Consider the following 27,758-nt stretch of genomic DNA (forward strand, 5'->3'; position numbering starts at 1 on the left):
CCCGTTCCGAAAGTGTTGATCATCCCCCCACACTCTCCCTTCTTTCATCCGCGTTTCCCCCATTCAGATTTTGAGAACAAATGGCTGACTGACAAATGAGTGACTCTTAAGGTGGTAAGAGTTCCTACATTAGGAACTAAAATTACAGTGACATAGCCAAGAAAGGTTAATTTGCTTTATTGGGATGAGAAGCCTTCCACCTATTTTTATCATCAAAGTGTTAAATAAGCCTTTCCCCACGTAGTATAAAGTTCCAAGGCTGGTTTCTTAGATACTACATAGGCTCTCAGAATTTCCTACATTTCATCTTTTGAAAGGGTGTGCCTTGTGTTTTATTTTATTTTATTTTTGCATTTCCAACATGAAGCACGTTTGGCTTTGTAGGACAGTGTTCTCACTCTGTGCTATGCCGGAACGGTGATATAAGGCCCACTAAGCTCTTCTCCCTTTAAAAAAAAATTTAGAAGATATCAAATCAAACCCATCTGTGAATGATTACATACTCTGTGCCAGTCATTGGTGCTACAAACCAAATAAGGTTGGTGGACCCTGCCTCTAGGAACTTATGGTTTACAGACAAATCACTAACTTCCATTCAATGTGATTGAGATAGATGTGAGGCATTTTCTTCAAGTGGTGATACTTAAGCCTACCTTTGAAGTACTAGTTAGAGGAGTAAAGGAGCGGTAATAGCATGTGCAGAGGAAGGACTGAAATGGCATGGCATTTAGTGAACTAAGAAAAGCTGAGTGGCTAGAGACGAGGATGGGAGAGGAAGAATTGGGGCAATGAGGCAGTAATAGTGATAAGGAGCTAGACCATGAGAAGCCCTGTGAAAGTTGTGGCGTTTCTCTGAAAGTTTAAGTAGAGAAATGACATTGTCAGATTTGTACTTAATGTAATCAACAACGTTTGTTGAAGACCCGTATTGTGCTCTGGTAGCAAAGTGGAGGAGAGATTGGAAGAAGGGAAATGGATTGGGAAGCTCTTCCAGTAATCCAAGCAAGAAATGATGTGAGCTTGAATTAAGAACCTTAGCAGGATGAAGATGAAGGACTAGATTAGAAAGACATAAAGGAGTTAGAATCTGCAGGACCTTCTGAAGGTCTGGTGATGGGCATTGTAACTAGTAAGTGAGGGGGAGTTTAGGAAGTCTTTGGCTTGTGGTTTGGACAAGTGTATATAATAAGAGAATAAAGGATACAGATTTTCAACCTTTCGCATTTTAAATGTTTACAGTATGTCCAAGTAACGACATCTGGTTGAACACCAGATATAGATAGTCTAAACAGTAGGGAGTACTGGGCCAGAGACGTTAATTGGGGAGCTAACAGCAAAAACTGTAAATTCAGTCTCAAAGATTATGTATGTTGTGAAATGCACTGAGTACTAAAGCTGTAAACTTAGAGGAGCACTGGTGTTTAAAAGTCAAGTAGAGGTTACTGGGAAGAAGACTGAGAAGGAGTAAAAGAAAGAGGAAAATCAGGTGAGAGTAAGGCCCTTGGAGCTGAGGAAGGTGAGAACTTGATGAAGGTGAGGAATAGTCAGCAGTTTTGCAAATGCAGCAGAGGTCAGGTAAGAAAAGGATAGAAAAGTGCTCATTGGTTTTGGGAAGGTGGAAGTAACTTGGACCTTAGGACAGTTTCAGTAGGATAGTGGAGGCAGAAAGCATATTTATAGGATAAGGGGTTAAAAAGTGAAGTATACTATTTCAAGGAGCTTGGCTGTGAAGGATAGCAGATGCAGGATTGTAGATAGGGAATGTAGAAAAAAGGAACAAATTTTCTTTATCCCTCTACCACTCTCCTGGTCCAGGCCATGATCTTTTCTCAACCTGGGCTATGATATGATATGTCTTCTTCTAGCAGATCTTCCTGCTTCCACTCTTGGTTTCCCATAATAATTCTCAACAGTAGGTAGAGTGAGCTTTTAAGACATAATTTAGATCACAACATTGCCTTTTTTCTTTTTTTTTTGATATGAGGTCTCACTCTGTTGCCCAAGCTGGAGTGCGGTGGCATGATCTTGGCTCACTGCAACCTCCACCTCCCGGGTTCAAGCAATTCTTCCGTCTCAGCCTCCCAAGTAGCTGGGACTACAGGCATGCGCCACCATGCCTGGCTAATATTTGTATTTTTAGTAGAGATGGGGTTTCACTATGTTGGCCAGGCTGATCTTGAACTCCTGACCTTGTGATCAACCTGCCTCAGCCTCCCAAAGTGCTGGGATTACAGTCATGAGCCACCGCACCCAGCTTAACATTGCCCTGTTTATAACCCTGTATGGTTTTTGATTTCACTTAACATAAAATCCAAAGTTCTTAAATGGTGTATAAGGCCCTTGAGACTCTGCTTCCTGCCATTTCTTGGACATTATACACCTCTCCTCTTATTTCTTATGCTTCAGACACTCTTTTTTGTTGTTAAACCAGCCAACCACATTTGTGGCTGAGGTTTTTGCCCTCACTGTTGTCTATGCCTTGGATGCTTTTTGCAGATCTTTGCATGCTAGTTGCATCTTGTCATTCAAGTCTCAGCTCAAATGTCAACTCAGGGCAGCCTTTTCTGACCACCTGATCTAAAGTAGTCAATACAACCCCCTTGTTCCCACTTGTTATTGTCCGTCATATCATCCTGTTTATTTTCATCATTATATCTATACTGTCCAGTATGGTAACCTGTAGGCATATGTGTTTATTGAGCCTTTGAAATGTGGCCAGTGCAACTGAGGAACTGAATTTTTAAAATTCAAGTTAATTTTAATTAATTTATATTTAAGTAGCCAAATGTGGCTAATGGCTATAATATAGTATGGCACAATTATAGGTGCTAAAACTCAGGTATATACAGATTGAATATGTGTCCAACTTACACAGGCAGTTGGGGATATAAATATACCCCAAACATCTAGATTAATTTGCACTATACCTATAGATTTACAAATACGGTTTAATGTACTACTCTTCTAAATCAAATTCTTGAGTTTGTGTATGTTGATATTATTGTGGCTATGATCAATTCATGTAGAAAATGAACAGAATGGACCTCTTCACCAGTGAGGCCCTTTGCAAAACCTGTACAGATGATCTCAGACTTATGATGGTTTGGCTTCCAATTTTTTAGCTTTACAGTAATGTGAAAGCAATGTGTACTTTGTAGAAACCATACTTCAAGTTTTGCACCTCGATCTTTTCCAGAGCTAGTGATACAATGGGTAAGATACTCTTTTGTGATGCTGGGTAGCAGCAGCAAATATGAGAGACTGTACTCTACAGTGTACAGTATTCAAGAAATTACATGAGATATTTTCAACGCTTCCTTATAAAATAGACTTTGTGTTAGAAGATTTTGCCCAACTATAGGCTAATGTAAGTGTTCTGAGCACTTTTAAGATAGGCTAGGCCAAGCCGTAATATAAAGAGTTTTGAACGTAAACTTTTGTACAGTGAAATTTTACAGATAAAAAATGAAATTAGCAGAGCAGGTAAATGGGACCTGACTTAAACTGCTGATGGTATTTGCCTTTGCTTTTCTTCACTTTATTTATTAATGTTATAAATGTTTATTGGGAAGCAGAAATCATGAGATCATCTTAAAATTTTTCAGCTGATATAGTTTTAATTTCTTAACCCAGCTCATCTCTAGAGGATATGTAAAAACATAAAACACCCCAATTACTTGTGAATTATAGAGGTGTGTCAGTTGGTTTAAAAGTACTTTTATTGGGCTGAGCTCTTGGAAGATGCCTAGGGTCACAGGCATCATGGACCAATCTAAAGAAAACTACATTTCAGGGCCTGTTAAGGCTACATCTCCAGTTGGAGGTCCAAAACATGTTCTCGTGACTCAGCAATTTCCTTGTCAGAATCCATTACCTGCAAATAGTGGCCAGGCTCAGTGGGTCTTGTGTCCTTCAAATTCTTCCCAGCGTGTTCCTTTGCAAGCACAAAAGCTTGTCTCCAGTCACAAGCCAGTTCAGAATCAGAAACAGAAGCAATTGCAGGCAACCAGTGTACCTCATCCTGTCTCCAGGCCACTGAATAACACCCAAAAGAGCAAGCAGCCCCCGCTGTCGGCACCTGAAAATAATCCTGAGGAGGAACTGGCATCAAAACAGAAAAATGAAGAATCAAAAAAGAGGCAATGGGCTTTGGAAGACTTTGAAATTGGTCACCTTCTGGGTAAAGGAAAGTTTGGTAATGTTTATTTGGCAAGAGAAAAACAAAGCAAGTTTATTCTGGCTCTTAAAGTGTTATTTAAAGTTCAGCTGGAGAAAGCAGGATTGGAGCATCAACTCAGAAGAGAAGTAGAAATACAGTCCTACCTTCAACATCCTGATATAATCAGACTGTATGGTTATTTCCATGATGCCACCAGAGTCTACCTAATTCTGGAATATACACCACTTGAAACAGTCAATAGAGAACTTCAGAAACTTTCGAAGTTTGATGAGCAGAGAACTGCTACTTATATCACAGAATTGGCCAATGCCCTGTCTTACTGTCATTCAAAGACAGTTATTCATAGAGACATTAAGCCAGGGAACTTACTTCTTGGATCAGCTGGATAGCTTAACATTGCAAATTTTGGGTGGTCAGTACATGCTCCATCTTCCGGGAGGACCACTCTCTGTGGCACCCTGGACTACCTGCCCCCCGAAATGATTGAAGGTCGGATGCATGATGAGAAGGTGGATCTCTGGAGCCTTGGAGTTCTTTGCTATGAATTTTTAGTTGGGAAGCCTCCTTTTAAGGCAGACACATACCAAGAGACCTACAAAAGAATATCATCAGTTGAGAATTCACATTCCCTGACTTTGTAACAGAGGGAGCCAGGGACCTCATTTCAAGACTGTTGAAGTATAATCCCAGCCAGAGGCTAGTGCTCAGAGAAGTACTTGAATACCCCTGGATCACAGCAAATTCATCAAAACCATCAAATTGCCAAAACAAAGAATCAACTAGCAAACATTCTTAGGAATCGTGTGGGGGGAGAAATCCTTGAGCCAGTGCTGCCGTATAACCTGTCAGGAACATGCTACCGAGATTTATTTTACCATTGACTGCTGCCCTCAATCTAGAACACTACAAGAAATATTTGTTTTACTGAGCAGGTGTGCCTTGACCTCCCTACTCAGAAAACTCCACATCAATAAACATGACACTCTGAAGTGAAAGTAGCCACGAGAATTGTGTTAACTGGTTCATAACCTGGAGGAAAGGTTCGACTGCAGCCACCCCATCAGCCTGTGCCAGGCATGGTGTCCTCCCAGGAGGCAAATCCAGAGTCTGGCTGTGGGGAAAGTGACCACTTTGCCCTGACTCAATCGGCTAAGGAGCTGTCCAATAACCTTCCAAGTACCTGAGTGTGTAACTTATTGGGTTTACCAAACCTAGTAAAACTGTTGGAATGAGTATGTGATTCTTTTTAAGTATGAAAATAAAGATGTTTGTACAGAAAAAAAAATTACTTTTATTTTAATGTGGACAGCTGCTAGAGATACAGTGCTACTACTCTCTTCTATATTTGAATTATCAAGGTATGACTTTAGAGTTACTTTGTATATTTAATTACAAAAGAAGACTGTCCTCTATAGCTTTAAAAGATGCTGAGCCCTACCCTTTCCCAATGTTTGCATTAATGACAACTGTTAATAATTGTTTTTATACGGTGGTGGGTGCATGTAGTCCCAGCTACTCGGGAGGATGAAGCTGGAGAATGGCATGAACCCAGGAGGCAGAGCTTGCAGTGAGCCAAGAACGCACCACTGCACTCCAGCCTGGGCGACAGAGCGAGACTCCATCTCAAACAAAACAAAACAAAACAAAAACAAAAAACAGAAAACAAAAAAGAATTGTTTTTATAAAGTAAATACTATCTACTTAAGACATGAAGTCTGGTCTTACTGCTTTGTGGCTTTTTTGTTTGTTTTGTTTTTGTTTTTTGGAGACAGGGCCTCACTCTGTTGCCTAGGCCAGAGTGCAGTGGCGTGATCATAGTTCACTGCAGCCTCAAACTCCTGGATTCAAGGGATCCTCCCACCTCAGTCTCCTGTGTTACTAGGACTGCAAGTACGCACCACCATGCCCAGATAATTTTTTCAGTTTTTATTGAGATGAGGTCTTACTGTGTTGCCCAAGCTGGTCTTGAACTCCTGGGCTTAAGTGATCCTCCCACCTGGACTCCCAAAGTGCTGGAATTATAGGCATGAGCCACTCTCCCTGGTTTATTACTTTGAAATTGCAGGGATGGGTAGAGTATAGGTACCCACTTTATGGGTCGCCAGTTAACCTACAGTGACGTAATTTCCAATGACTAGACCAGAACTTTCTGAAATTTACAGTTGAGTTGGGCAAACATATAAATAAATAAATAAATAAATACATGAACAGAGAGGGAGAGCCAGAATAGTTGGAGATAATTTGGGTATTATAATATTGTAGATTTCTTGATTTACCTAAGAGTAAAATAATTTCTTGTTGACATACTAAAAATGTAGAACAGCTCTCCTTCTTGCCTCTTTTACCAACCAGAATATAAAGCAAGTAGGGAATTATGTTGAAATAATCAATTCATGTTTTTAAGCAATCTCTGAGAAAAATGTGCTTTATTTAGGATAACCTAAAATCATAGAATCACTTTACATAATGGAATATCACAAAGGATATGAAATACTCTATATTTTATATGTAGTAAAAATATTTTCTCTAGTTTGAGATCATACTAGGAGAGAAAATAATCTGAAAATAGAACATTTGTAGAAATTTAAGAAAATATATAGAGTTATTGGGTTTCTTTAAAATTGGAAGAGGATCATACAGATACAATTTTACCAGTGAGGAAATTGAGATTTGAGTGTTCTTCAATTTCTTCATTCAGCTAATATTTATTGAGCATCCACTATGTTCTAAGCACAAAATTAGTTAAAAGGTAAATAAAATATGTCCCTCAAGCAATTTTCAGCTAATAAAAGAAGATACATATGTGAAACAATTGTCAGGGGTGTTATGCTATGATATGGCACACGATGGGGGAGAAGGAGTGTTGGTCTAGTCTATCCAGGAAACCCAGAAAGTCTTCATATAGGAGGTGATATTTTCACATTAATAGTTTAAAGGTGTCCATCAGATGGAGAGAAGATAGACAACAGATGTGAAACAGTATGGGATTCAGAAAGCTGCAAATAGTAAATTGTGGTGGGAGGGTGGGATATGATAAGAGATAAAATAGAAGAGGTTGGTGAAGGAGTTTAGATTCTATTCAGTAGCAGGGTCTTTAGATTGAAGTAAGAGTACCTTAGGATCGTGGAAATTTTTAAAGGTTGCTTGGGAACAGATGATTTTAAGTAAATCATTTTCCACATGTACCTGTGAAAGTGCCTACTGTCCCACCCCACCTTCTACCACTTTACCTCTGACACGTTTGTAGTCTTATTATAGTAAGTTGCTTCAAGGTGTAAAAAAACCTTCCCATTTAATCAAAGTGTTGTGAATTCCTCCATTCATTTTATTACGGGTTTTCCAATTTTACTTTTTGTTTAATTATCAAGATATATAGTACATTTATGTTGTTTTCCTCATTTATTTACTTATAATAATTGCAATAACTCAAGCAAGAAGAAAATTGTTCATACTTAAGAGTCTTATGATTACAGGAAAATGTTTTCTCAATTCATATCCTTTTTTGCAGAGAAAGTTTTGTACTGATAATAATAAAAATCTATGTTTATTAGAATAGCATTCTGTGGAGGAAATAGAATAGAAATAAGTATTTAAGGAGAATGAAGGACTTGTAAAAACTGTTGAGAAGATCAGCATTTTTTTTTTAATGGATGTTGGTGGGTATCATTTCCCTATAGTGTTTAGAATCCACTAAGTTTTAAAAAATAATAGTTTTATTTTAAAATGTGCATGTTTATAGTATAACTGAAACTACATATTTTTTGCAAGGGATACATACTAAAAAATTGTTTTGGGGCATATATGAACAAAAAATTTGAAAGCCATTCTCCTGTAAGGCTCAGTGATTCCCAATCTTTTTTTTTTTCTTTTTTTTTTGTTGGCATAATAGCGTACATTAAAAAAAAAAAAAAAAAAAAAAAAAAAAGACATATGGACCCCAAACAGCTAAAACAATTTTGGAAAAGAAGGAAAAAGTTAGAAGATTCACACTTTCTGATTTCAAAGCATATTGCAAATATGCTCAATAACAACAACAAAACTCAAACTGTATGATACTGGCATAAAGACAAACAAACCAATGGAATGGAATAGATAGCTAATATGGTCAAGATGATCTTCAGCAAGTGTACGAGGAGCATTCTTTGGGGGAAAAGACAGCTTCTTCAACATGTGATGTTAGAGGAAATGACTATCCATATGCAAAAGAATGAAATTGAATCCTTATACCATATACAATAATTAAATAAAGACCTAAATGCAGCACGTAACACTAAAACTTCTAGAAGAAAACATAGGAGAAAAGCTTCATGACATTGGACTTGCATGCTTTTGGCTATGACACCAAAAGCATAGGCAGCAGAAGCAAAAGTGGACAAATGGGGCTACACTAAGCTTAAAAACTTTGTGCATCAAAGGACACAACAGGGTGAAAAGGCAGCTTTCAAAATTGGAGAAAATATTTGCAAATCATGTATCTGATATAGGATTAATATCTAGAATATATAAAGAATTCCTGCAGCTCAATAACAACAACAAAAAATCAACCCTATTTAAAATGAGCAAAGGACTTAAGTATACATTTCTTCAAGGATGGTATACAGATGACCAAAAAGAATATGAAAAGATGCTCAACATCGCTAATCATCAGAGTGATGCAAACCAAAACATAATGAAATGTTACACTTATTAGAAATGGCTACTATCAAAAAAACCAAAGTAACAGGATATGGTGAGGATGTGGAGAATTAGAAACTTTTGTGCACTGTTGGTGGGATAATAAGATGGTACAACCACTATGGAAAAAATATAGAGTTCCTCAAAAATTTTTAAAAAATTATATGATCCAGTAATCTCACTTCAGGGTATATATACAAAAGAATTAAAAGCAGGGTCTTGAAGAGATGTTTGCACACCTGTGTTCATAGACAGTTCACAGTAGCCAAGAGGTTGGAAGCAACCCAAATGCCCATCGATGGAGGAATGGATAAACAAAATGTGGTATTATACACACAGTGGAATACTGTTTAGCCATTAAAATCAAGGAAATATCACATGCTATAACATTAATGAATCTTGTTAAATTATGCTAAGTGAAATATGCCAGTCACAAAAAGACAGCTTCTGTATGATTCCACTTACGTGAGAAAGCTAAAGTAGTAATTTATAGAAACAAAAAATAAAATGGTGGTTACCAGAGGCTGAGGGAAGGGAGAACGGGAATTGTTTCATGATACAGAGTTTCAGATTTGCAAGATGAAGTTCTGGAGATCTTTTATTTATTTATTTATTTATTTATTTTTTATTTTTTTACAACATTGTGAGTACACTTAACACTACTGAACTGTCCACTTAAAATGGTTAAGATGATACATTTTTTTTTTTTTTTCTTGAGACGGAGTCTTGCTCTGTCGCCGAGGCTGGAATGCAGTGGCGTGATCTCGGCTCACTGCAAGCTCTACCTCCTGGGTCCACGCCATTCTCCTCCCTCAGCCTCCCGTGTAGCTGGGACTACAGGTGCCTGCCACCACGCCTGGCCAATTTTTTTTTTTTTTTGTACTTTTAGTAGAGACAGGGTTTCACCATTTTAGCCAGGATGGTCTCGATCTCCTGACCTTGTGATCTGCCTGCCTTGGCCTCCCAAAGTGCTGGGACTACAGGCGTGAGCCACTGCATCTGGCCTATGTGTGTGTGTGTGTGTTTTTTTTAACCAAAATACAAAATGTCAGTCAATTAGATTGATAATAGATTATTTAAAAATGTGACAAAGCTGCTTATGATGGAAAGTGACATAGTTCCAATAGCTCCAGGCCCTACCTGACTGCTTTTACTGCTAAAATGATCAATATCTTGGCTCACCTGTAACCCATTTACAGCATACTAAGAATCTCTGCTATGGGCAGAGGGTAGCCATTGATGGTTTTAAGTAAAAGTATAGCAAAAGTATTTTAAGATTTGAGTTTTAAACAGATATATTTGGTAGCTGTGAAGAGAATAGATTGGGCAGTTCAAAGCTAGAGGCAGGTGACCATTAGATAGATAGTTGTAGAAGTCCAAGTTAGAGCCCATAAAGGCAGAACTAAGGTAATAGCAATGGCAATGGAGTTTGAGACTATTAGAATTTGAGCTGAGAAATAGGATAGCCAGACAAATATTTTAGAGACATTTCTTTGTCAGCAAAGAGAAGAATGGATGGGAGTGATGGGTAAAGTGGAAGTAGAGTGACCAGTTAGGAGGCTATTGCAGTATTCCAAAGGAGGAGATTATCTTTTCCTTAGCATGGTTTTCCTAAGAGGTTATTTTAGAGTATACGCAGTGACAATCCTGGAAGTATGACAAGTAGTTTTGAATGAGTACTATGCTTAATACAATTTGGGACTATTGAGACCTTAAATGAAGAGTGAGTAAGTTGTTGAACCTTCCTCATAGAGAATTCTTGAAACTCCTAAGTATCTGCTGTGACCATATCTTGCCTTTAAAAAGGAGAGCAGAAATGGTCCCTTGAACATAGATTGCTTTTCTTTGTACAAAGTGAGTCTAAGTCTCACATATAAGTTCCCCAGAAGACAGAATCTCATCAGGTCAAGAGAGTAGACATTACTTATTATCACATTGCCCCCTACTTTTTTTAAGGTCTGTGAAATCAGACATAAAAGCCACCACCTGACTACTTATACTCTACCTTTCAGATGTTAAAACCTCAGTACTGTGCTATCTAACATGGTAGCCACTGGCCACATATGGCTATTTACATTTACGTTTAAATCAATAGTAATTAAATTTTAAAAAATTCAGTCCCTCAGTCACAGTGGCTACATTTGAAGTGCTCAAGCCACATGTTACTAGTGGCTACCATATTGAGCAGCACAGATATAGAATACTTCCATTATTACAGAAAGCTCTCTTGGAAGTATTGCCTTAGTGAGACTTTCTTCTTCAACTTTTAAATTCAGGGATGCATGTGAAGGATAGGCAGGTTTGTTATATATGTAACTGTGTGCCATGGTGGTTTGCGGCACAGATCACCCCATCACCCAGGTATTAATCCTAGCATCCATTAGCTATTCTTCCTAATGTTCTCTCTCCCCACTCCATTCCAACAGGCCCCAGTGTGTTTTGTTCTTTGTTCTCCCCCATGTGTCCGTGTGTTCTCATCATTCAGCTCCTACTTATAAGTGAGAACATGTGGTGTCTGTTTTTCTGTTCCCGCATTAGTTTGCTGAGGATAATGACCTCCAACTCCATCCATGTCCCTGCAAAGGACATAATCTTGTTCCTTTTTGTGGATGCATAGTATTCCAGGGTGTATATGTACCACATTTTTCTTTATCCAGTCTATCATTGATGGGCATTTAAGTTGATTCTATGTCTTTACTATTGTGAATGTGCTGCAGTCAACATACGTGGGCATGTATCTTTATAAAAGAATTATTTATATTACTTTGGGTGTATATCCAGTAATGGGATTGCTGGACCAAAAGGTATTTCTGCCTCTATGTCTTTGAGGAATCACCACACTGTCTTCCCAAATGGTTGAACTAATTTACACTCCCACCAACAGTATAAAAGCATTCCTTTTTCTCTGCAACCTCGCAAGCATCTGTTGTTTTTTGACTTTTTAACAGTAGTCATTCTAACTGGCACAAGATGATATCTCAATGTGGTTTTGATTTGCATTTCTGCAATGATTAGTGATATTGAGCTTTTTTTCAATATGTTTTTTGGCCGCATGTATGTCTTCTTTTGAGAAGTGCCTGTTCATGTCCTTTGCCCAGTTTATAATGTCGTTGCTTGTTTTTTTTTTTTTTTTTGTAAATTTGTTTAAGTTCCTTGTAGACTCTGGATATTAGACTTTTGTCAGATGGATAGATAGAAAAAATTTTCTCCTGTATGTTATCAGTTCACTCTGATGATAGTTTCTTTTGCTGTGCAGAAGCTCTTTAGTTTAATTAGATCCCATTTGTCAATTTTTGCTTTTGTTGTAATTGCTTTTGGCATTTTCATCATGAAATCTTTGCCTATGCCTATGTCCTGAATGGTATTGCTAGATTTTCTTCTAAGTTTTGGGTTTTACCTTGAAGTATTTAATCCATCTTGAGTTAAATTTTGTATATGTTGTAAGGAAGGGGTCCAGTTTCAATTTTCTGCATATGGCTAGCCAGTACTCCCACCACCATTTATTAAATAGGGAGTCCTTCCCCCATTACTTGTTTTTGTCAAATTTGTCGAAGATCACAGGATTGTAGGTAAGGGCCTTATTTCTGAGTTCTCTGTTCTGTTCCATTGGTGTATGTATCTGTTCTTATACCGGTACCATGCTGTTTTGGTTACTGTAGCCTTGTAGTATAGTTTGAAGTCAGGTAGCATGATGCCTCCAGCTTTGTTCTTTTTGCTTAGGATTGTCTTGGCAATGCAGGCTCTTTTTTGGTTTCATGTGAATTTTAAAATAGTTTTTTTTTTTTTTTCTAATTCTGTGAAGAATGTCAATGGTAGTTTAATGGGAATAGCATTGAATCTGTAAATTACTTTGGGCAGTATGACCATTTTCACAATATTGATTCTTCCTATCCATGAGCACGGAATGTTTTCCCATTTATTTGTGTCCTCTCTAATTTTGAGCAATGGTTTGTAGTTCTCCTTAAAGAGGTCCTTCACTTCCCTTGTTAGCTGTGTTCCTAGGTATTTTATTCTTTTTGTAGCAGTCATGAATGGGAGTTCATTCATAATTTGGCTCTCTGCCTGTCTGTCGTTGGTGTATAGTAATGCTTGTGATTTTTGCACATTGAGTTTGTATCCTGAGACTTTGCTGAAGTTGCTTATTAGCTTAAGAAGCTTTTGGGCTGAGATGATGGGGTTTTCTAGATATAGGATCATATCCTCTACAGACAGAGATAATTTGACTCCCTCTCTTCCTATTTGAGAACCTTTATTTTTTTATCTTGCCTGATTGCCCTAGCCAGAACTTCCAATACTATGTTGAATAAGAGTGGTGAGAGAGGGCATCCTTGTCTTGTGCTGGTTTTCAAGGGAAATGCTTCCAGCTTTTGCCCATTCAGTATGATATTGGCTGTGGGTTTGTCATACCAGGCTCTTATTATTCTGAGGTATGTTCCTTCAATACCTAGTTTTTTGAGAGTTTTTAACATGAAGGGATGTTGAATTTTATCAAAGGCCTTTTCTGCATCTATTGAGATATTCATGTGGTTTTTTTCTTTAGTTCTGTTTATGTGATGAATCACATTTATTGATTTGAATATGTTGAACCAACCTTGCATTCTGGGGATGAAGCCACCTTGATTATGGTAGATAAGCATTTTGATGTGATGCTGGATTCTATTTGCCAGTATTTTATTGAGGATTTTTGCATTGATGTTCATCAGGAACATTGGCCTGAAGTTTTCTTTTTTTGCTGTATCTCTGCCAGGTTTTGGTATCAGGATAATGCTAGTCTCACAGAATGAGGGAGGAGTCCCTCCTTTTCAGTTTTTTGGAATAGTTTCAGTAGAAATGGTACCAGCTCTTCTTTGTACCTCTGGAAGAATTCCACTGTGAATCCATCTTGTCCTGGGCTTTTTTTTTTTTTTTTTTTTTTGGTTGGTAGGGTATTTATTACAATTTCAGAACTCATTATTGGTCTGTTCAGAGATTCAGTTTCTTCCTGGTTGAGTCTTGGGAGGATGTATGTGTCTAGCAATTTATCCATTTTTTCTAGATTGTCTACCTTATTTCTCTGTGCTTATAAACACAGAGGTGTTTATAGTATTCTCTGATGGTTGGTTGTATTTCTATGGGGTCGGTGGTGATATTCCCCTTATTTCATATTGTGTTTATTTGATTCTTCTTTCTTTTCTTCTTTATTAGTCTAGCTAGAGTTCTGTTTTATTAATTTTTTCAAAAAACCAGCTCCTGAACGCATTGATTTTTTTTGAATGGCTTTTTGTGCCTCTATCTCCTTCAGTTCAGCTCTGATCTTGGTTATTTCTTGTCTTCTGCAAGCTTTGGGGTTTATGTATTTTTGGTTCTCTAGTTCTTTTTAGTTGAGATGTTAGGTTGTTAACTTAATATTCTTCTAGCTTTTTGAGGTGAGCATTTAGTGCTGTAAGTTTCCCTCTTAACACTCTTTAGCTGCATCTCAGAGATTCTGGTACATTGTCTCTTTGTTCTCATTAGATTCAAATATCTTTTTGATTTCTGCCTTAATTTCATTGTTTACCTAAAAGTCATTCAGGAGCAGGTTGCTCAATTTCCATCTGGGTGTGTGGTTTTGAGTGGATTTCTTTCTTTCTCTTTTCTTTTCTTTTTTCTTTTTTTTTTTAGATGGACTCTTGCTCTTTCACGCAGGCTGGAGTGTAGTGCTGCAATCTCGGCTCACTGCAACCTCCGCCTCCTGGGTTCAAGCAATTCTGCCCCAGCCTCCCAAGTAGCTGAGACTACAGGCAGGTGCCACCACGCCTGGCTAATTTTTTGTATTTTTAGTAGAGACAGGGTTTCACCATGTTAGGCAGGATGGTCTTGATCTCCTGACCTCATGATCCGCCCACCTTGGCTTCCCAAAATGTTGGGATTACAGGCATGAGCCACCACGCCCAGCCTTTTGAGTGAATTTCTTAATCTTGAATTCTAATTTGATTGTTCTGTGGTCTGAGAGACTGTTATTTCAGTTCTTTTGCATTTGCTGAGGAGTGTTTTACTTACGATTATGTGATCAGTTTTAAAGTAAGTGTCATGTGGTGGTGAGAAGAATGTATATTCTGTTGAATTTGGGTGGAGATTTCTGTAGGTATCTATCAGGTCCACTTGTTTTAGAGCTGAGTTCAGGTCCTGAATATCTTTGTTAATTTTCTGTCTTCATGATCTAATGTTGTCAATTGGTGTTAAAGTCTCCCACTATTATTGTGTGGGAGTCTAAGTTTCTTTGTAGGTCTCTAAGCACTTGCTTTGTGAATCTCAATGCTCCTGTATTGGGTGCATATATATTTAAGATAGTTAACTCTTCTTTTTGAATTGAACCCTTTACCATTATGTAATGCCCTTCTTTGTCTTTTTTTATCTTTGTTGGCATAAAGTCTGTTTTGTGAAAAACTAGGATTGCAACCCCTGCTTTTTTCTGTTTTCCATTTGCTTGGTAAATTTTCCTCCATCCTTTTTTTTGAGCCTATGTGTCTTTGCATATGAGGTGGGTCTCTTGAAGGTTTTGGCTCTTTATCTAGTTTGCCATTCTATGTCTTTTAATTGGGGGGATTTAGTCCATTTACATTTAAGGTTAGTATTGTTATGTGTGAATTTGATCCTGTCATCACGATGCTAGCTGCTTATTTTGCAGACTTGTTTATATGGTTGCTTCATAGTGTTACTGGTCTGTGTACTTCAGTGTGTTTTTGTAGTGGTCAGTAATGGCTTCTTATTTTCATATTTAGTACTTCCTTCAGGAGCTCTTGCAAGGCAGGCCTGGTGGTGATGAATTTCTTTAGCATTTGCCTATCTGAAAAGGATCTTATTTCTCCTTCACTTATGAAGCTTAGCCAGATATGAAATTCTGGCCTGGAAATTCTTTTCTTTAAGAATGTTGAATGTTGGCCCCCAGTTGAGAGATTTGCTGTTAGTCTAATGGACTTCCCTTTGTAAATGACCTGGCCTTTCTCTCTGGCTGTCCTTAACATTTTTTCTTTCATTTTGACCTTGGAGAATCTGATGATTATGGGTCTTGAGGTTGATCTTCTTGTGGAGTATCTTACTGAGGCTCTTACTGAGGCTCTTTGCATTTCCGGAGTTTGAATGTTGGCCTGTCTTGCTAGATTGGGGAAGTTCTCCTGGATGATATCCTGAACTATGTTTTCTAACTTGGTTCTATTCTCTCTATCTCTTTCAGGTACCCCAATCAGTCGTAGATTTGGTCTCTTTACGTGATCCTATATTTTCCAGAGGTTTTGTTCATTCCTTTTCATTTTCTTTCCCTCTATTCTTGTCTGACTGTCTTATTTCAGAAAGATAGTCTCGAAGCTGTGAGATTCTTTCCTCCGCTTGGTCTGTTCTGCTGTCGATACTTATGATTGCATTGTGATGTTCTCATGTTGTATTTTTCAGCTCCATCAGGTCAGTTATCTTCCTCTCTAAATTGGCTGTTCTGGCTATCAGCTCCTGTATTGTTTGATCATGATTCTTAGCTTCTTTGCATTGGGTTACAACATGCTCCTTTAGCTCAGCAAAGTTTGTTATTATCCACCTTCTGAAGCTGACTTCTGTCAATTCAGCCATCTCAGCCTCAACCCGGATCTGTGCCCTTGCTGGAGGGGTGTTGCAGTCATCTGGAGAAGAAGAACTCTGACTTTTCGAGTTTTCAGTGCTTTTGTATTGATTCTTTCTCATCTTTATGAGTTATCTGTCTTCAGTCTTTGAGGTTGCTGACCTCTGAATGAGGTTTTTGTGGGGTCTTTTTTGTTCATGTTGTTGTTGTTGTTGTTTGTTTGTTTTTCTTTTAACAGTCTAGCCACTCCACCATAGGGCTGCTGCGGTTTACTGGGAATCTGCTCCAGACCCCAGCTGCCTCAGTTTCTGCTGTACTGGAGGTATCACCAGTGAAGGCCACAAAACAGCAAAGATGGCAGCCAACTCCTTCCTCTGGAAGCTGCATTCTGGTGGAGTACTGACCTGTTGCTGGCCTGCATGTACCTGTGGGAGGTGGCTGGAGACCCCTGTTGGGAGGTCCCACCCAGTGAGGAGGAATGGGATCAGGGTCCCACCCAAAGAGGCAGTCTGGTCACAGTATGACCAGGCAGCTGTTCTGCATTGTTGGGGACCCTTCCTCACAAACTGTTTATTCTCCATAGCCAGCAGGCTGGAGTGCCTGAATGTACTGAACCACAGACGGTAGCCTCCCCTCCGCCTCTGGGAACTTGGACCCATCTCAGGTGTATTCTAATCTGCCACCATTGGCTGGTTGGGATTCCAAGCTAGTGGGTCTTAACTTGTGAGGTGCCGTGGAAGCGGGGCCCACACACAACGATGCTGCTTGGCTCCCTGGAATCAGCCCCCTTCCTAGGGATATATACAGACAGATTTCCCACCTTGCCAGGGATCCCAGCTGTAGTATGTAAAACTCACGGTTGTCTGTGTGTGCCTGAGTGACTGCTCTGCCGAGACTCTACACAGCTCTGTGTATCAGACCCAAGGCCCTGGTGGCGTGGCCTCATGAGAGGATCTCCTGATCCGTGGAAAGATCCATGCAGAGATCCATGGGAGAAGTGTGGTTTCCCAGGCGGGGTAGCACAATTACTCACTGCTGCTCTTGGCTGGAGGTGACGGTTTCTTTGGCTCCCTGCCACTTCCGGGTGGGCCGTCACCCCTTCCACTCCCTCACGCTTTTCTTCGTTCTCGTTGGGTCAAGCTGTTCGTCCAGTCAGTCCCAATGCAAGAACCTGGGTATCTCAGTTGAAGGTTCTGAATTCACTTGCCCTTTTTCATTCCTCTCCAGAATTGCGGTAGACCACAGCTGCTTCTAATCGGGCATTTTGGGTCTGAGACTTCTTTCAGACTTTCTGTGCTCAATCAACACATACACACAAGCTAATTGGGAATTTTATTTATTTGTAATTTTATGTTATGATCATTTTTATAAAATGCATATCTGCAACCTTTGGAGTTTAATTATATATTATATAATATCTATATCTTTCCGAGTCATTTATAGTTTTCAGGTATATATAGCTCTAGCATGTTTTTTTCTTCATTTTCTCTTTTTTTTTTTTTCTTTTTTTGAGAGAGGGTCTCAGCCTATCACCCAGGTTGTGCCATCATGGCTCACTACTGCCTCCACCATCTGGGCTCAATTGATCCTGCTGCTGCCTCAGCCTCCCCAGTAACTGGGACTACAGACATATGCCACCATGCCCAGCTATTTTTTCTGTTTCTTTGTAGAGATGGGGGTCTCACTGTGTTACCTAGGCTGCTCTCAAACTTGTGGGCTCAAGCAATCCCACCACCTCAGCTTTCCATGCTGGGATTACAGGCATGAGCCGCTGTACCCGGTCTATAGCAGGTTTTTTTTTTTTTTTTTTTTTTTTTTTTTTTTTGAGACGGAGTCTTGCCCTGTCGCCCAGGCTGGAGTGCAGTGGCGCGATCTCAGCTCACTGCAAGCTCGCCTCCTGGTTTCACACCATTCTCCTGCCTCAGCCTCCCGAGTAGCTGGGACTACAGGCGCCCACCACCACGCCTGGCTAATTTTTTGTATTTTTAGTACAGGTGGGGTTTCACTGTGTTAGTCATGATGTTCTCGATCTCCTGACCTCGTGATCCGCCCACCTCGACATCCCAAAGTGCTGGAATTACAGGCGTGAGCCACTGTGCCCAGCCTATAGCATGTTTTTAATGGTTACATAATGTTCCACTGAAGACTCCACTAGGCTCTATTTAATAATTGCCTGATCGGTGAACATTTTTAAGGTTATTTCTGATATTTTTGCTGTAAGAACAGTGCTCCACTAAGCATCCTTATACATGTGGGTCACAATTGCCAAATTACTCTAAAAATTGGCTTTCAGGTTCAGTCCTATCTATGATAATCAGTGCCTATCTACACATACACTTGTTATCATAATATGATCAGTGTCTTTGACTTTTGATCTTCTCATAAATGAAAAATGGTATATCATGGCTTTAATTCATACTTCTTAAAATTGAGAAAAGCTGAGCATTTTCAATGTGTATCAGTCAAGTAGAACTTGCTTTGTAAATTAACTGTTCACAGCTTTTGCTGACTTTTTAATTGTATCTTTAAACTTTTTCTATTGTTTTATGAAAGTTTATCATATCCTGTGTATATTTTGCAAATATTTATATAATCATATCTCTTAACCTTTGCCTTTTTAGCTTCTGTTTCATATTCTCCTTTGAAAGATCTTTCCAATCTGAACCTTGTAAAACATTCTACTAGATTTTAATCTAAATCTAAATATCTTTAATCTAAATAACACATTTATGTGCATGTGTGTTTAAGTGTGAAATCTGAGGTGGAACTGTATCCTTATTTTATTGCAAATATATATGCAATTGTTTTAACACAATTAACTAATTCATCAACTTCCTACTAATTCGAGATGCTATTTTTACCCTGTTAACTAGTCAGAAATACTTGCCTGCTTTTTTGACTTCTCTTCTGTTTCACTGATTTATTTGTCAATTCCTGTCCATTTTAATGCGTAGTAGAGACAGTTTCTGCCAAAGTACTTGTATTACTCCATTCTTACGCTGCTATAAGGACATAACCTGAGACTGGTAGTTTATAAAGGAAAGAGGTTTAATTGACTCACAGTTCGGCATGGCTGGGGAGGCCTCAGGAAGAACAGTCATGGAGGAAGGGAAAGCAAACACATTCTTCTTCACATAGTGGCAAGAAGGAGAATGAGTGAGAGCAAAGTTGGGGGAGAGCCCCTTATAAAACCATCAGTTCTTGTGAGAACTCACTATCATGAGAACAGCATGAAGGTAGCCACCCCCATGATTCAGTTACCTCCCACCAGATCCCTCCCACAACACATGGGGATTGTGGGAACTACAATTCAAGATGAGATTTGGGTGGGGACATGGACAAACCAAATCATTTTACCTGTCTCCTCCCAAATCTCATGTCCTCACATTTCAAAATACAATCATGTCCTTCCAACAGTCCCCCAAAGTCTTAACTTATTTTAGCATTAACTCAAATGTTCAAGTCCAAAGTATTACCTCAGACAAGGCAAGTCCCTTCCACCTATGAGCCTGTAGAATCAAAAGCAAATTAGTCACTTCCTATGTACAATGTGAGTACAGGCAAGGGGTAAATACACCTTTTACAAATGGGAGAAATTGACCACAACAAAGGGGCTACAGGCCCCAGGTAAGTCCAAAATGCAATGGGGCAGTCATTAAATCTTAAAGTTCCAAAATGATCTCCTTTGACTCCATGTCTCACATCCAGGTCATACTGATGCAAGAGGTGGGCTCCCACAGCCTTGAGCGGCTCTGCCCCTATGGCTTTGCAGGGCACAACCTTCCTCCAGGCTTCCTTCATGGCTGGTGTTGAGTGTCTGTGGCTTTTCCAGGCTCATGGTGCAAGCTGTCGGTGGATGTACTATTCTGGGGTCTGGAGAACGATGACCCTCTTCTCACAGCTCCACAGTACCCTAGTGGGGACTCTTTGTGGGGGCTCGCACCCCACATTTCCCTTCCACACTGCCCTAGCAGAGGTTCTCCATAGGGTTCTGCCCCTGCCACAAACTTCTGCTTGGACATCCGGGCATCTCCATACATCCTCAGAAATCTAGGCAGAGGTTCCTTAACCTCAGTTCTTGATTTCTATGCACCCACAGGCCCAACATCACGTGTAAGCCACCGAGACTTGGGGTTTGCACCATCTGAAGCAATGGCCTGAGCTATATGTTGGCCCCTTTTAGCCATGGCTGGGACACAGAGCATCAAGTCTCAAGACTGCACAAAACAGCAAGGCCCTGGGCCCACAAAACCATTATTTCCTCCTAGGCCTCTGGGCCTGTGATGGGAGAGGCTACCATGAAGATCTCTGACATGCCCTGGTGACATTTTCCCCATTGTCTTGGTGATTAACATTTGGATCCTCATTACTTATGCAAATTTCTGCAGTCTGCTTGAATTTCTCCTCAGGAAATGGGTTTTTCTTTTCTATTGTATTGTCAGGCTACAAATTTTTCAAACTTTTATGCTCTGCTTCCCTTTTAAACATAAGTTCCCATTCCAAAATGTCTTTCTCAAGTTCAAAATTCCACTGACCTCTAGGGCAGGGGCAAAATGCTGCCATTCTTCTTGCTAAAGTATAACAAGAGTGACCTTTTCTCCAGTTCCCAAGAAGTTTGTCGTCTTCTTCTGAGAACACCTCAGCTTGGACTTCATTGTCCATATCACTGTCACCATTTTGGTAAACGCCATTCAACAAGTCTCTAGGGAGTTCCAAACTTTCCCACATCTTCCTGTCTTCTGAGCCCCCCAAGTCTCTAGAAAGTTCCAAACTTTCCTACATTTTCCTGTTTTCTTCTGAGCCCTCTAAACTGTTCTAACCATTGCCTGTTAACCAGTTCCAAAGTTGCTTCCACATTTTCAGGTATTCTTATGGCAGCACCCACTTCCAGTACCAATTTACTGTATTAGTTTGATCTCATGCTACCATCAGGACATATCTGAGACTGGATAATTTATAAAGGAAAGAAGTTTTATTGACTCAGTTCAGCATGGCTGGGGAGGCCTCAGGAAATTACAATCATGGCAGAAGGGGAAGTAAACATGCTTCTTCACATGGCATCAGGAAGGAGAATGAGTGAGAGCAAAGTGGGGGGAAGCCCCTTACAAAACCATCAGATCTCATGAGAACTCACTATGATGAGAACAGCATGGAGGTAACCCCCATGATTCAATTACCTCCCACTGGGTCTCTCCCATGGCATGTGGGGATTATGGGAACTACAATTCAAGATGAGATTTGGGTGGGGACACAAGCCATATCACTACTCTTCTTTCAAAAAAAGTCTTAGGGTTATTCTTATACATTTTTCTTCCCATTGAGCTTTAGAATTAATTTAAGTTCCAAAACAAAACAAAACCAAATTTATACTGGGATTTTAATGAGAATTGTTTTAAGTTTATATATTATTTGGGAAGGATTGACATTTTCCCAAACTCTAGGTCTATTTCCCAAACCCCTACCCCTACCCCTAGCTTTATTGAGGTGTAATTGACAAATAAAAGTGGTACATATTTAAGATGTGCAACATGATGATTTGATATACATTATGAAATGATTGTTACAATCACCTTACATAGTTAATTTTTTTTTCTTTTGGTTGGGAGAACACTTAAGGTCTACTCCCTTATCTAATTTCAAGTACACAGTACAGTATTATCAGCCATATTTACCATGCTGTACATTAAGTCCTCATAACTTCATCTTGTAACTGAAAACTTTTACCCTTTGACTGACATCTTATTTCTACTCTCTGCTTCTATTAGTTTGACTTTTTTAGATTCCACTTGTGAGATCATACAGTATTTGTCTAGATAGTTTTATTCATGTTTTTGCATCTTTTAGCAAAGTTTTTTGCTTCTCATATAAATCTTACACTTTAATATATGTCTAAGTGTCTAGTTACTTTATTAAATTTATGCTTATGACCTGGATCTCATAAAATTTTTATTTAAAATTTATTATTTTATTGGTTTTTGTTTACGTTTAGTTCTCTTTATCAAGTCTAATTTTTGAAAGTTTCTAATTAATTTCTATTTTCATCTTTATTCATTTTTTTCATTTGTCTAAGATCTGTAGAAAAGTGATACTAAAATTTCCAAGTGGTTCTTTTAAACATTTTTTCATTTAGTTACCTTTTTATTGCTGATTGCTGTTTTGCTGTATTGTGATTGGAGAGTATAGTCTGTATGTTTTCTGCTTCTTAAAATTTCAACAGTTTGGGGGTACAGGTGATTTTTTTATTACATGGAGGAGTTCTTCAGTGGTGAATTCTGAGATTTTTAGTGCACCCATCACCTGAGCAGTGTACACTGTGCCCAACATGTAGTCTTTTATCCCTCACCTCCCTCCCAACCTCCCCTCCTCGAGTCCTCAAAGTTCATTATATCACTCTGTATGTCTTTTTGATGGACACTTAGGTTGGTTCCATATCTTTGTAGTTGTGAATTGTGCTGCTATAAACATGCGTATGCATATGTCTTTTTCATATGATGACTTCTTTTCCTTTGGGAGATACCCAGTAGTGGGACTGCCGGATCACATGGTGGATCTACTTTTAGTTCTTTGAGGACTCTTTTCAACTGTTTTCCATAGAGGTTGTACTAATTTACATTCCCACCAGCAGTGTAAGAGTGTCCCTTTTTCAATACATCCATGCCAACACCTATTGTTTTTTGACTTTTTAATTATGGTCATTCTTGCAGTAGTGAGGTGGTATTTCTTTGTGGTTTTAATTTGCATTTCCCTCATTATTAGTGATGTTGAGCAATTTTTATGTGTTTGTTGGCTGTTTGTATATCTTCTTTGGAGATATGTCTATTCATGTTCTTTGCCCACTTTTTAATGAGTTTTTTTTTTTTTCTTGCTGATTTGTTTGAGTTCCTTGTAGATTCTGGATGCTAGTCCTTTGTCAGATGCATGGTTTTTGAATATTTTCTCCCACTCTGTGGGTTTTCTGTTTACTCTGCTGATTATTTCTTTTGCTGTACAGAAGCTTTTTAGTTTAAATAGGTCCCATTTATTTATTTTTGTTTTTGTTGCATTTGCTTTTGGGGTCTTAGGAATTCTTTGCCTAAGCCAATATCCAGAAGAGTTTTTCCAATGTTATCTTCCAGGATTTTTATGGTTTCAGGTTTTAGATTTAAGTCTTTGATCTATCTTGAGTTGATTTTTTATGAGATATGGGGATCCATTGTCATTCTGTTTTGCCAAAGATCAGTTGGCAGTAAATATTTGGCTTCACTTCTGGGTTCTCTATTCTGTTCCAGTGGTCTAAGTGCCTATTTTTATATCAGTACCATGCTGTTTTGGTAACTATAGCCCTGTAGTATAATTTGAAGTCCTGTAATATGATACCTCCAGATTTGTTCTTTTTGCTTAGTCTTGCTTTGGCTATGCGGGCTCTTTTTTTGTTCCATATGAATTTTAGAATTTTTTTTCTAGTTTTGTGAAAAAATGATGATGGTATTTTGATGGAAATTGCATTGAATCTGTAGATTGCTTTGGGCAGTATGGTCATTTTCACAATATTGATTCTTCCCATCGATGAGCATGGGATGTGTTTCCATTTGTTTGTGTCATCTGTGATTTCTTTCAGCAGCGTTTTGTAGTTTTCCTTGTAGAGATCTTCTGCCTCGTTGGTTAAGTATATTCTTAGGTGTTTTATTTTTTTGCAGCTGTTGTAAAAGTGATTGAGTTGCTGATTTGGTTCTCATCTTGGTCACTGTTGGTGTATAGCAGTGCTACTGATTTCTGTAAATTGATTTGGTAACTGTAGACTTTACTGAATTCACTTATCAGATCTAGGAGCCTTTTGGATGAATCTTTAGGATTTTTTATACGGTCATATCATCGGTGAACAGCAACACTTTTACTTCCTCTTTTCCAACTTGGATGGCCTTTATTTCTTTCTCTTGTCTGATGGGTCTGGTGAGGACTTCCAGTACTATGTTGAATAGAAGTGGTAAAAGTTTCCTTGTTCTAGTTCTCAGGGGAAATGCTTTCAACTTTTCCCATTCAGTATGATGTTGGCTATGGGTTTGTCATATATGGCTTTTATTACTTTAAGGTAGTGCCTTCTGTGCCTGTGTTTTCTGCTTTTTGGATGTTGTGTCAAAGTTCGCTTTCTGGGCAGTAACCTAATTAATTTTTGTAAATAGACTTTGGGCATAAGAAAAAACTATTTTCTCTAGGGGACAAAGGTATTTTCTGTATAGCTCTCTAGCTTTGATCTCCGTAGCAGCCCCTCGTTGTATTGCTTTTTAACGTGTTATGCTGATAGAGAGTGTGAGTGGGCTTAAAACGACCAGTGACAGCATCATACCAGATTCAAAAGACTATCTCAAATAACAGATGGCACTGAAGATGATGTACTCTGGAAAACTGTTAGTTGACTCAAAAAGTAGATGGAAATGACCTCTGAGCTAGCCTGCGTGGGTCTGAATCCCGGTTCTGCCACTTGTCAGTTGTGTGACCTTGAGCGAGTTATGTAATCTCCATTTGCCTCAGAAACTTCATCTTTGAAATGGAAGTAACAGTAGTACATACCTCAGAGGGAAAGCTGTTGTGCTTAGAGCAATGCTTTGCGTGTAGTAAATACATGTGTTTATTATTATGTCTTTTTTTTTCTTTTTTTTTTTTTTTTTTGAGAGGGAGTCTTGCTCTGTCGCCCAGCCTGGAGTGCAGTGGCGCGATCTCGGCTCATTGCAAGCTCCGCCTCCCAGGTTCACGCCATTCTCCTGCCTCCACCTCCTGAGTAGCTGGGATACCGGCGCCCACAACCACGCCCAGCTAATTTTTTGTATTTTTAGTGGAGACGGAGTTTCACCGTGTTAGCCAGGATGGCCTCGATCTTATGACCTCGTGATCCGCCCGCCTCGGCCTCCCAAAGTGCTGGAATTAAAGGAGTGAGCCACCACGCCCGGCCTATTACGTCTTTTTTTTTTTTTTTTTTTTTTTCCTTAAAGGCTGATGTTGAAGGTGCATGTGGAAGGGTTTTGTTTCCTGAAAAATGAAAATGAATAAAAGCAAGAGTTCTAAGTCAGTGTATTTTCTGTCATTGGGATTTTGAACAGTTTTATCTGTAAATTAATGTTATATGTGACATAATTAAATGTCACATGTAGGCATTTGATTATGTCATCTAAGTGCCTGCATTTACAATGTTTAGTATTCAGATTGCCCAAAAACTTTGTATTTTTGGGTCTTCTGTTTGGAAAAATAGATGATTACCTTATATTTGAAGTCAGTTTTTCTTTACTCATTTAAAAAATAATGGTTGGTAAAGTTATTTAGCAAGCTTGGAAACAGTTTATAAAGTCAAAAAATCAGTATACAGTTTCATGTTACAAGGAAGTGTTTATAACTGCAAAAATGTTGAAAACAATACCTGATAGTAGAAGGTTGATTAAATTATGCTACATTGACACAGTGGTATAATATGGAGCTGTGAAAGAATAATGACTTATTATCTATATTAATTGCATGGAATACCTTCATTTCAGAGTATGTGGCTACTTTTTTCCCTAGTTTCCTGTTTTTTTGGTAATATCAGCCTTCTGTTGCATTTGTCTGTTGATGTCTCTATATTCTGCACTAAATTATAAACCACTTTAGGCCAGGGAATGGTAATGTATTTGTTATATCCCCAGCATTGGTACACAAATGCTTTGTAGTAGGAACTTAATAATGAACAAATGTCTACTGTGTGTTGGATTGTGTCTGAGTTGGATGTTTGTCCTTGTTTTAGGAATGCTAACTATGAAATAAAACAATGATAAATATGTTATCTACATTTTTTTCTTTACTATGGAACCAAAATATTCCATGTTATCATGTGATATTGTTAAAATTAGTATCAGACGTTCCTGTGTGTACTTTGAAGAAAAACAGTAACAGCAAAATTAGGCTGGTTTAGGAAGGATTTAATTTAAATATAAGGAGATTTTTCAGGGACAGTAGTTGAATAGTAGAGTCGGTTAAGGAAGAAAATATAGAATTGGTTTCTCTAGGACATGCAGAAGTTAGCTTTAGTTAGCAATTTTTACACACCTTTACCTACATTTCATAATGTTGTACACTTCTTCGCCTTTTTAGACATGCTTATCTTTTTCTGTTGCTTTGGATATTAAAAAAATATATATAAATATGAAGTTGTTAAAAAAACAAAATTGTAATAGACATGTACATTTTTAATGTATGTAATTTAACCCTTTAGTCAGTGACTGACTAATATGAAATTTATTTTCAAATTAGTATTTCTTGCTAACACGAAATTTCATGCTAATATGAAATTTATTTTCCTATTTTCCATTTCCCTAGAAATGGAAAAAATTAATAATTCTGATGTATAGGAATATAAGAGGCAGATTCTCTGTTCTTTAGACTTTTCTTTTTTCTTTTAGCTTTGTACTGCTGGGTGATGCTTTTCTTGCCTTGGCCAAGTAGAGCCAAATAAAATTCGTTGGATCCCCTGAATTATTTACAAGTCACAGGTTGTAGAGGTTCTTACTTTTTATAGAAGCAAGTACATTATCTCTGTTTTTTCTCATCTCAGAAGAACGGAAATGAATTTACTTCTGTGCTAAGATCTTTTATTAGACCACGGAAACTAAATTAAATTTTCCTTTTCCTAACATTTAATGGTTTCAGTTTCTCATTTAGTATTTGAACTTGACATACTCATATTGGAAAAAGCAAATATTGTCAAATTAATTGCCCACTTCTAGAATTCAATTTCCTTTCTAGCTTCAGGTTCTTGTTAAATGAAAAAAACATACACTCAGTTTATGAGGACAGACTGTTCAGAAGCAAATTAGGATAATGTATTTTGGGAATTAAATAGAGCTGTGGAAAGCAGAAGTTGAATTTCTTATTTAAACTTCTGTTGTTAGAATAATTCATTGATTGGAAATACCCCTAAATAAGACATCTGTAATTTTTTTGATGATTAATTAAAATGTTTTCTGTATGAAGGTTTCATTTATCAAATGAGAGACATAACAGGTTTTTCATACTAGTATAATCTAATCTCTTCAAGGAAAAAAATTCTCTTCAGAAGGGAATTGTGGTTACATTTTACATTTTGAAGTCATTGGTTTTATTTATGCAGTCAAAACATTTAACTTGGTGAGGGTAAGAACAGGAGTTTATGGTTATGTTACCGATTATTCTAGATATTAATAGTTCAAATAGTCCTGTTCAGTGATAGGTATAAAAAAAAAAGTTAAAGATTGAAAAGTCAGGTTGCTAATCAATGAGGATGCAGTTGCTTTTTTGTTACTATTATTTATAACTTTATCTCGCTCCTCTTTATTTCTCTTCATATCATGTAAGTTG

The 27,758-nt window shown here is 38.3% G+C and overlaps 1 protein-coding gene and 1 pseudogene across 2 annotated transcripts in view; both read left to right on the forward strand.

Annotated features, from left to right (window-relative positions):
* Positions 1-27,758, forward strand: part of RAB3GAP2 (RAB3 GTPase activating non-catalytic protein subunit 2) — a 122,838-nt gene that overhangs the window by 781 nt on the left and 94,299 nt on the right. The window lies entirely within an intron of this gene.
* On the forward strand, positions 131-9,540 carry LOC126937653 (aurora kinase A-like; annotated as a pseudogene). Its single transcript, XR_007719805.1, has one exon. The product of XR_007719805.1 is annotated as an aurora kinase A-like (transcript).

This window comes from Macaca thibetana, chromosome 1 (assembly GCF_024542745.1).
Source record: "Macaca thibetana thibetana isolate TM-01 chromosome 1, ASM2454274v1, whole genome shotgun sequence".
NCBI lineage: Eukaryota > Metazoa > Chordata > Mammalia > Primates > Cercopithecidae > Macaca > Macaca thibetana.